Here is a 10,794-nt window from a genome sequence, read left to right on the forward strand (position 1 = left end):
TTTAACTTCTGCTTAACTTTAATCTTGTTGTTTTGCCCTGTATACATCAGTAAGAGAGTCTTCCCCAATCTTATGTGGATTTATAGATACAAACATACACATAGGTGCCTGCGTATATTGTGCCCTATCAATTGGGGAACAAAGGTGATGCTTATACTTTTCTCTGTATCTGTTTAAAATTTTTCTGTGGAGTCACAGATCAGACCAAACACATCATCTCACTGATAAAATGGGTCATCAGATATCATTTGGAGGCTGCTGCCATTTCCCCAAGATCTCTCCTGCCAGTTGCAAATCTTCATGTTTTTAAGACTTCTTTTCCAGCCAACTCCTTCATTTTTACCCAAGTTTTCCTCTAGATCCCTATGTACTGTTCAGTCTGACTGTTCTTCCCCTGTAACCCCATGGCCTGGGGATAAAGTGATCTTCCCCTGTAGCAACAGCAATTTGGGGCAAGTCCCCCTCCCTAGAGCCACTCCATGTAGGCTGGATCCCCATGTGCTGCAGGTGCTCACACCCCTCAGGGTGTGGGCTAACCCCAGGGCAGGCTGTGCAGCACAGGCTGTGATTGCATTATGTCCCCCTCCTGATAACCCTCCTGAGACACTGAGGTTCAGGGTCCTGTGTTAGCTGAACATTTGGGGTCTTCAGATAAATGGAGTTTCAGGATGATGGTTATTTTTAGCATTTTTAAAATAATTATGGTACCAGTTCTGTGTAGCTGACTAATGTGGGCTTTGCAGTAATGCCTGAAAATGGGTAGAAGTGAGCAGCACTCTGTTCAGACTGCCAGACAACCAGAAATCCTGAAAAAACATCAAAAGGAATCTGGAAATTTGTCCCAGAAAAAAATTCAGGTAGAAAAACAGGAAATGTCTGTGAAAAAAACAGACATATGGGAGCTTAGTTCTTCCATAATCTTCCAGTAGATGAAGTCTGGGCAAAGAATTCAACTTCTCATAGGGTGGAGTTTTATCAATTTATTACAAGAGTTTAATGATGTGTGAAACCTGGCCTGCTCCCACCTAGTCCTTCTCACCTAAAAGCTACTCATAGAACAGGCTCCCCTTGTATGTGTATAACAAAAAGATGGCTCATAGAAGAATGAGCAGAGAGCATTTATTTGTACCTGTGAATTCTTGATGTGAAGATACCATACAAATACACATGCACACAGAGGTGAAAATAGCTGTGGGTTATGGGTTTCTTCAAACAAATTGTATCCAAAGAACATTTATAGCTATGGGTCAACTCAGATGAATTTGGAAAAAAAAATAAAATCTATATGTTTGAAAAGATTAAAAGCAAAAGGGCTGGCTGAAGGTACAGCTCTTGCTTGTCTTCCAAAGTACTGAAATAAATAAAATATTTAACAGAGAGGACTGAAAAACTGGCTATTTTACACTACTCATATGTTGACAAAGCCTTTACCTTAGTGGCTAATTCATACTGTCAGTTTTAACAAAGTAAGACAGACACACACATTATAAAATATTTCTAGCTGATAGACCAGAAGGTAGAAGAGGTTATAGAGAAAGAAGGTAGAAGAGGTTATAGAGAAATACAAACAGAAAAGTTTGGTTTGTTGAACTTAAATTATGCCAGTGATTTAGTATTTCTTAGTATTGTAGGTTCTTCTTTATTCCTCCAGCAGCAAGAGTCCAGAATCCTTCAAGAAATAATCCAAAGTGGCAAAAGTAAAATTTTTCTTTACCTCTACCTGGCAAATTTTCAGAGAGATACATTTACTGGATGGAAACTTCCTGCCTGGATTGGCTGTTCGTTAGTATGAGTAATGAGCAATCCATTCATCATTAGGGTTAGCAAGTTTTCCATTTCATCCTCTTCCCTCTTTAAGTGCATGATTTAATTCACAGCACATAAACATTTATGCAGAAACCTTGTAAAAGCAAACCCATGCCCAGTATTTTGGTCATATGTGTATGAGAAAACTATAGGCAGGTGGAGAAACTCAGCTTAAAACAAACTCATATCCACTGTTTGTTCACAATATCTAATCTCTCTATTCTGTGTCTGTACAAAATTTACATTACTCTCCTTCCTTTTCTCCCTTTCACACTTGGCTCTGCTTAGAGATAGAGCTGCTATGTACCTCACAAATTTGTTCCATGGACAAATATGAGCTCTGGGAGAGGTTGCCTTATCAACTAGTTTGTAGGTCTAAAACTTGGTATGTCCCACCTTCAGGTCCCTGTGCTGCTTCCTACCCTGATGCATGTCTCTTCAGCGATGCTGAGCTGCAAGAATTGAGGGTGTATGGGCAAGAGTTGCCTCGTGGTATTTGAACATCCAGTATTTATCTCAATGCAGAAGCAACTGTCTTCCTGTAGGAGGATGCCTGGAATATTCTTAGCTTTCTTTAGCTTCTTTTCAATTAAGCTCTTGGGCTTCTTCTTGCTGCTTGGAGCTGAGGCTGTAGCATCTCATGGCAACACTGCATTGACTGTGTGGACAGGTGCTTGCCCTTTCTGCCCTGCGTAAAGCAACAAATTTTACAGTTCAGGAAGGGGGGGGGGGGGGGGGGCTTTTTGTATCTTGGAGCATGAGTTTTTAGCCCCCTTTCCTGGGCTTTTCCTTTGCCTCCTCATAGGTTAGCAACCTCATTCTACAGCCTGTGTCCTTGGGACAGAGGTAGTCAATCTTGGTCTGCAGTTCCAGCATTTGGGGATCTTCCCATGGATTTTTAGTGACTGTTTTATTTTACTGTGCAGCTAAACATGCAGCTATCCTGAGTGAACACTTAAATGTTCACTCACAACCCTTAAAAAATTCAACTGTTCTTTGCCGTAAGTAAATGTGGTTTCCTTTCCCATTCCCCAAAATCTACCCACAAAGTTGATGCTTACTTGGTGCAAGCAGAGGATAGTGGCAGCAGAGCTCCCAGAGCTAATATTTGTCCCTGAACTGCAGGCAGAACAGTGAGGCAGAGCAAAGCAGTACTTTTTCAATGAATACTCACTGAGCCAAGAATACTTTAAACACTCCTCCTCCATCACCTTTCCTTAAAATTGAGATTATTAATGAGTCACACTTACATTCATATTCTTCAGAGCACTGCTGTAGAGAGAAACAATAGCCAGGTCTCCCTCTCCTTCCTCCTGGGTGGGCAAGCAGCACAATACTAAAGCATTATCACATCAACTGCTGGGCTAAGAAGCTTGACCCAAAGCCCTGTGCCAGTGAATTATTTTCTCTTGACATATGGCTTAAGGCTGAAGGATTTGAACACTTAATTGGTGCATTTTCTGCAAGGCTTTAAAGGCTTGGCAAGGTGAGATTCCTGCTAATCAGTGATACAGCTGGGAAACAGCTCCTGCTGTGCATCACCAGCAGCCTCCACCTACACGAATTTATTGATCCCCTGGAGCTCAAGGGACTAGTATTATCTGAATGTGCTAAATTCATTTCTAAGTGAAGCTGTCCAAAGATTGTGTTTCGAACATCTTTAATAATTGTATTCACTGAGACATGTAACAGCACTGGTCTGTTAACATTTGTGAAAAAGGCTTCTCTCTCACATTAAGGTCTAGGTGGCTCTTTGTTAACTATGAAAACAAAATAAATTCCCTGCAACTTTTTGCCTTTTCCTACAGAAGTTATCCCAGCCCCTCATTGCAATCAAGTATTCACAAAACTAACGTTTTTACAGCACTTTTTTTGTCATTGAAATTATCATCCCCCTCGCAAAAATACTTCCATTGTAAAGGTGGGCCATTTGATGAGAAATCGGGTAAATTAAATCATGCATTATTGACACTCCTGTAAAACAACTACTCAGAACACTAATTTTTCATTTTAATCCCGTGATTTTACTGTGCTTTGGCCTCTGACTTGCAAAACCATGGTTTCTGCAATAGTCCTTACATTTTTCTGGTGTTTTAATTTCTCTACAAAAACTTCTCTAAAAAAATTCCATTACTTCCATTCTTACTGATTTACCACTTCTATCTTAACCATAAACCTTGTAAACATACTCTTCCCTAAGCTCCTGTGAGTTGAAAGGACTTTTGGACACAAAGGATTTGCAGGACAGACACATCATTGTTGTTATTCTGTATTTCCAAGAAAAAGTATGTTTTCACAATGATCCAGACAAAAATTGTATTTTTATGACAGGACAATAAAACAAAAGAGAGCAGTTGCTGTTCCCATCCGAGAGAAGAGACTCTCCCTCGAAGATAACTCTATCCAACCACAAACTGACAACTATCTTACTCATGAAAGATGTTGCTCTCATGGGGCACACCCCTGCAGTCACATTCACTCAGACACACTTAGAAATAAAATTATAGTCTTGAAGTGGGGCTGCTTTAGAAGACATTCTGCACATATTTCTATTAATTGAATAAAGTCAATATAATTTAATTCTTTTAAACACATAAGCACAGAAGAAGGAAGCAAAGGTTGGAAAATGTTCAAGGAATGCATACTTACTTAGGGCCTTACTTCTAAAAAAATCTAGGTATCAGTAGAAGTGCAATTTTAATATTTTCTATTTATTTTGTTTTAATTCCCTTAGTTCTTTTTCTCCTTTCCTCTGCTAAACACATGCCAAATTTAGAAGATAGCATAAAATTCCTCTGTCTGCTTTCTTCACTTACCTCCATTGGTCAGCAATTTTATTAAGTTTTGTAGATGTCAAGCCTGCTTTTAGTCCTGGCATCATGTAGAAGTCCTGTGAGAGCTGGAATGAGATGATCCTCACCCACAACAAAGACGGAGATAACACTACTTCTCTTTCATTCTCTGTTTGTGCCAGCATCACCCATGGCTTTGCAACACCTCTCTCAAATTTGTAAATGACAAAGACCTTCCAACAAAACCAGTCTCAGCTTCTTAAAATATCTTTGTCAACTTAATTAACTTTGCATGCTGTCATCTCAGGACTGTCAATTGTAACGTAGTTCAAAGCTCAATTAAAAGATCCGTTCTTTTTATCTGCATATGGGAAAGTATTTTTACACTAGCAAATACCAATTTACACTCATTAAGTTCTGTGAATAAGCCTGATGACACACCGGGGGTCCCATTGAAACACACTCTTAACAAATACAGTAGGTGTAGTGTTTACCCATTGCTTAACTGTGCTGAATAAGCTCTTTGACAAACAAAAGCTTTCTTGCTGGCCCTAGTTATCAGAAGGTGCATTACATGCACTCTGCTGCCATCATTCACCACCTTTTCTCATCAACCTACCAAACAATTTTAATTAGCAAAGTTTCCACACCATTAGAACTAAATTTGTCTGTGCAGCAATGGAGTAAAACCACCGATGTGAATTGCTGTAGTTCATTGGTTTAGGTTTTGTGTATCTTTCATAATCCCAAAGCATCTTGCAAAAACCCCAACAGCCTTTGGTTTGTATGATTTTCTGCTGTTCCATGATGGGTAGTAAATGTTCAGGCTCTCATGGCAGGGCAGATGCAATCCAGCAGGGCGGCTGGCGTGGCAGGGCTGGGTGCTGCTGGGGCAGCCCTCTGTAGCCTTTCTCCCTGCCCCTGGAATGGTCAGAATCTGCCTGGGTGGGAGCCAGTTGTGATAAGTGCACATCCTCATATTGGTAAGCTGTACCTGGGGACTGTTTGTGTGCCTCCCTGCAAGGTGGTTCTCATGGCACATTGTGTGTCATAACGGTCCTGTGTCCTCTCTGGGCAATGAATGTCTGTCTCACTAACGTTAATTTCTAGCCCAAAGCACAGCAATATAAAAAAAAAAAGATAATCTTTTAGACCCTCTCATGATTCACATCATATTATTTGGGTTTTGGAGAGCAAATGACAATATCAGTGGTGACATTCCAGGGGCTTATATGTTTAGGCCTGTACTGTGGATGTGTATAATATCTACTGTCCACCTGAGGGATTGTTTTTTCTTTTCAGGCTCTGTAATGTGCATCTCTGACACATCAGTTTGCTACACTGTGATAAGTCCTGCAGTCTCTTGACTTCTCACCCATCTCACACTCTGCCATAATCTACAAAACTAGAACAAAGCTTGAACATGGCAAACAAACGAAGCCTGAGAGCCAGAGGAAAGAGATCAGAAAGGAGATTTTGCTGCACTACTCTTGACTGCCCTTTTCCTGCAAGCCCTATAAAATTTTTTTGACCAGCTAAAGTTGGACAAGATGGTCATGGTTGTACTCTGCAGAACTTTTACATGCATCTGTCTAAAGGTATGTAAACAAATGCATACACACATCTATCAATATATAAGTGTGTGTACTCACACATATATATATAGAATGTGCAGACACAGGAGAATTTTATAGTGCTGTGACAGGATAAATGAGCCTGACACTTATATGAAAACCTAGAGTAAAATTAGACAGTGTTTGAATGAGCAAAAAATGAGATGGCGGCCCTTCCAAACAAGTCATGCATCTTCTTTACAACACAGAGATATGTACTCACTATCTGTCACTTAAGCAGTGGGAAAATTACTTGGAGGTATTTTAAGAAAAGGAGGAGAGGAGATTCAATTTTATTTGTTTATGTTTCTCACTGTAAAACTCTAAATATCTTGCATCTAACTATATGAGGTCAGAAGAAAGCATAAAAACTTCTAACAATGATCTAAACCAGATTTTAATGTATATAAAAAGGTCAGACAAACATTAGCTACTAGAGACTTTTCCATGGTTAGATTTGAGGTTTATATGTTTTGCTGGACACCTAACATAAAGCTCTTCAAATCTGCAGGATGTCAGACTTTATTGTTGTAACACATGTAATGAAAAGAGGTGCTCCAAAATAATTTCTTATTAGTATTTGCTAATGTTGTAATTGGGAGGTTTAGTAGCTGAATGTATTGCTTTGGCTATTGGATCTACGAGGAAAAAAAAATAAAATAGCTCAAGAGAGGCCTCTTGGCAGTGTCAAGAGAAGCCAGGCTGCACAAATCATTGATGAAAGACAATACAACTTTACTGAGTCTATGCACCTAAAATTTTTTTCCCCTGTGAATGCTTCATTCCTATTGATAAAAGAAACAGTTCTTTGAGTGTAGTAGGCTGTCTGCTCTTTGTAAACCATTAGTCAAAACCTTCCAAAGGAAAGACCTGCAAGTTTTCAAGCTTTTTTCTGCTTTGAGCTTTCCAAGCCTTTCAAGGCTTGGTATGGTAAACATGCAAGATACAGGGCAAGGTAGCTTTCTGCCTGGTCTAGGGCTGCAGACTCTGCCATTTTGGGTACTCAAACCAACCAGAAGGAGTTCCTGTCATAACAGAGACATATTCAGATATGAAAAACTTTTACCGTGGGTTTTGTGGGGGTGGGAGTATGTGCTTTGGTTGACGGACTCTCTAGGTACACCTACACTATTCTCAGAAGCAGAATTGGCCGTAGCCATGAAGGAGGCCGCTGTGCTGTGCTGTCTGTCCCCGCTGTGGAGTCAGGCCATTGGCATCACTGCCGAACCATCCCCTGCTCAAACAGTCCCTGATGCCTCCAGATCCACAGCCAGATTGCCCTGAGCTCCACTTGGGGCACCCTTGTGAAAAACAACTGCAGGAAAGCTTCTGTGTTTGTGGGTTTTATTACCTCTACTCATGGAGGACAAATACATTTAATATTTAACATTTCCTACATGTTAAAACCAGCTCTGTTACAGCAGTACAAGAAGGGCAACTGACTGACCTCACAGCTGGCTTTAAAGACAAGAAGCCAGGCAGCTCTCTCTGCCCTACATGATAGCTTTCCTCTGTTGCAGAGCAAAACAAGTCACCCAGTGTGCAGATGGGAGGAGTTCACCTGAGTTGAATTTGGGCTCTTTCTATCGCGAACAGGCTGTGCTTTGTGAAGGTTTCTGTTCAACTGCAGGAGAAAAAGCTTTCTTCCTTGGAACATTTGACACAAAAAGAAAGAAAAATAAGAAAGAATTTCTAACTGATTGCCCTATGAAAATGTCCCAGGATTGTACAAACAATTTTTAACTTTTTTTAATATCATGCAAGTCCTGAGATATTATGAAACTGGGTGTGCAGTGGAAACCTAGAAAGACCAGACATTAGATATACAGTGTTTTTTTCTCTGAGTCTTTGCCAACAGTTTCTTTTCAATTACTAAACAAGGGTCTTGAGAAGACAGAAGTCTCAACCAACCACATTGTGTTTAGAAGAATATAATTATTTAGAAGGGTTTTTCTCTTTAGCTTTCTTAAAGCAATCCAATCTAATCCTTGAAAGTGACAAATAAAATACTCTCAGAAGGAATTATATGTTTTAAAACTCTTTGCTGTCTGTAAAACAGAATTCTGCCCATCACAGTGAGAGGCACACGTGTGTCTAACTGTCACACGCCACATAAGCATGTGATGGACTTCTGAAACAACCCAAAATGCCTATATTGCAATAGGTCTAATTTTCACATCTTGGTTGATTTTGTCATTTGTTCTTGATTATACAGCTAGCAAGTGTAGGTAGCTGCTGTAGTGGGAGTCACATAAACATTGTGGTTCTACACTGCAGATACTGTCAAATACAGGCCCAGCTCCCTGATTTGTCTTCAAAATGAAGTGTGTGGTATAATTTCCTTGCCCTTGGGGATAATCAGTCCCTCCTTTTTGCATACTGCAAAATGCAGTTTTCTATTAGTCTAACCACTGACAGCTGTGGTTACAACAGAAATAAACAAAAGTAGCACAAAGATGAATGAGACTGGTTGAAGATATATTGCAAGTATTCCCACCCCAAGGGCTTTGTTTCTTGCCTGATGATCTTCTTTTCTACTACTGTTATGGAGCTTGCAGGTGAAAAGTATTTTCCAAAACAAAGCTTCTCAACAGGAGGAGGGCTTGGGAGAATCGAGTCTTTACTTCCCTGTCAGAAATGAGTCATAGCTCCCTTGACCATAATGACTGACCACTTGAATAATATCTTTAGATTTTAATTAAAAATAAAAAGTAGCATCTGAGCGATATGAAAAGCAGGCCACCATTCCAATACACTTACACAATCACATGGGTTGCACATACACATATCTGGGGATCATTGCAACAGATTTGCTTGTTTGGTCCTTGAAAGGGAACATTTTTTGAGAAGAAATGTTTTAAGAACTGCTGTTATTTGGAACACACAATCCTCTAGGCTACAAATAGTACCTCAAGGATATATGTCTCTGTGTTTTATTTCAGTCAGGGAAGATCTTGTTTTAAAGGAGTGAGGAGGACTCAGGCATTTGGTGTCTGGTGGGTGACACAGACTGTTCTGTGTTCTTGCTGCGGTGACTTTTGAACTCACTGTGCTTGTGTTTGCTGGAGGTCATGTGGAGCAGGGGCTCTAACTCATGGGTCATACTTGCAGTATGCCCATTAAATTTTGTCTGTTTTGTTGGTCCCTCTGCCTATCCCCATCAATTTAATGTTACCCTTCTCACAGGAGTGATGCGAGGCTATTGCTTTGATACAGTGATGCGTGTTCTATTTGCCATATAAGTAAAATAAAAGACAAACACAGAAAGACTAGGAAATAAGGCAAAAATAGAGTAGCCCAAATGTACCAATTCAAAACTGAATCTGACAGTAAATAACACTGGCATTTTATTTTAATTTCCCATCTGAATTTTAGTTGAATATATAGATGACTTGCTAAAGATCTATACTGTAATATTTCAAATTGATGAGAAAAATCATAATTAACACCATGAAAGCAGATTATTTTGGTTTTGTTTTTGTCCACTGGAAACTGTTTCTCTTAGTAGGCCTTTTTTCATATACTGAATAGGAATCACAGTCAACAGGCAGATTTATCTGATGCCACTCTGAGTTAAAGCACAGAATTTTGCCAAAGACAGAAGATAAAATCAGCAGGGTATCTAGGTGAAATTTTCTGTATGCTTTTCACTTATTTCAAAGAGTAAATAAGTGAGTTCCTTATGTCTGCTTTTAAAGTGGACGGTTGCCAGGGCAGTTCTGCTTTACCCTGCTTCTCTTCCAGCTTGTGCACTTATCTCTTTAGCTTTCTGAGGCATGTTGTCTCTCTTTGTACTGATAAGAGTAATCCGCTGATTCTCCTTCCCTTCCCTGCAGTATTCATGCAGAGTCTGGCATAAACTGACGTCCATATGGCATTCATCCCATTGAATGGCACTTGGAGCAATGTGGGGCCGTGGGAGGACAGGTCAGCAGTATGACCCTTGGGGCAACCACACTGACTCTTACCCCCAGAACTGCTGACTGCTGTCATAGCACAGTGAAATCACATTTTACAACATCATCCTTTAGACCTTTTATGTTGGATGCACTAAGAAGTTTACATCTTTTCCTGGGCTACAATCTGTCAGAGATTGTATGTGTGCATTTTAACCTGACTTCCAGGTTAAAATAATGCTGATGTGACTCATGAAAACTTTGGTGAAGTAGGGGGAGACTTCATAAACAACAGAAGAATCTGGAAGAAAAACTTGTGATATCAAGCCCTGTGTATGTCTCAAAGCTGTTGGCAGCTGTATGGTCATCTGTGCAGACAGACCTCAGCTGTAGGGGTCAGTCCTACCCTGTTGTCATGATGGAAAAATGCTGAAATATTGTAGGGTAAGGCCAACTTGATGCTCTGAATTCCTCTCTAGATTTGCTGACTCGCTCACTGATATATTGTTCTATCTGAGTGCTTTGTAGAGTTCCAGTCAGTACAGAAGGCACTATTTTAAAGTCCTGAAGTCAGACATGGTTACAATTGTAGAGACTTCAGCAGTTCCCATTTAATGCATTCCTTAGGAAGCCAAAGATTGTTTTCTTTCCACCCTCCCTGCAGTAGGCATTTTCATCAGGGAGCTA

The 10,794-nt window shown here is 40.0% G+C and overlaps 1 long non-coding RNA gene across 1 annotated transcript; it reads right to left on the minus strand.

Annotated features, from left to right (window-relative positions):
- Window positions 1–699: 699 nt before the first annotated feature.
- LOC135298194 (uncharacterized) lies at window positions 700–3,316 on the minus strand. The gene is made up of 2 exons (XR_010360195.1): window positions 3,057–3,316; window positions 700–2,494 (listed from the first exon to the last, which is right to left on the minus strand). It is a non-coding gene; the product is annotated as an uncharacterized LOC135298194 (long non-coding RNA).
- Between the last annotated feature and the right edge of the window lie 7,478 nt (window positions 3,317–10,794).

This window comes from Passer domesticus, chromosome 3 (genome assembly GCF_036417665.1).
Source record: "Passer domesticus isolate bPasDom1 chromosome 3, bPasDom1.hap1, whole genome shotgun sequence".
In the NCBI taxonomy this organism is placed as follows: Eukaryota; Metazoa; Chordata; class Aves; order Passeriformes; family Passeridae; genus Passer; species Passer domesticus.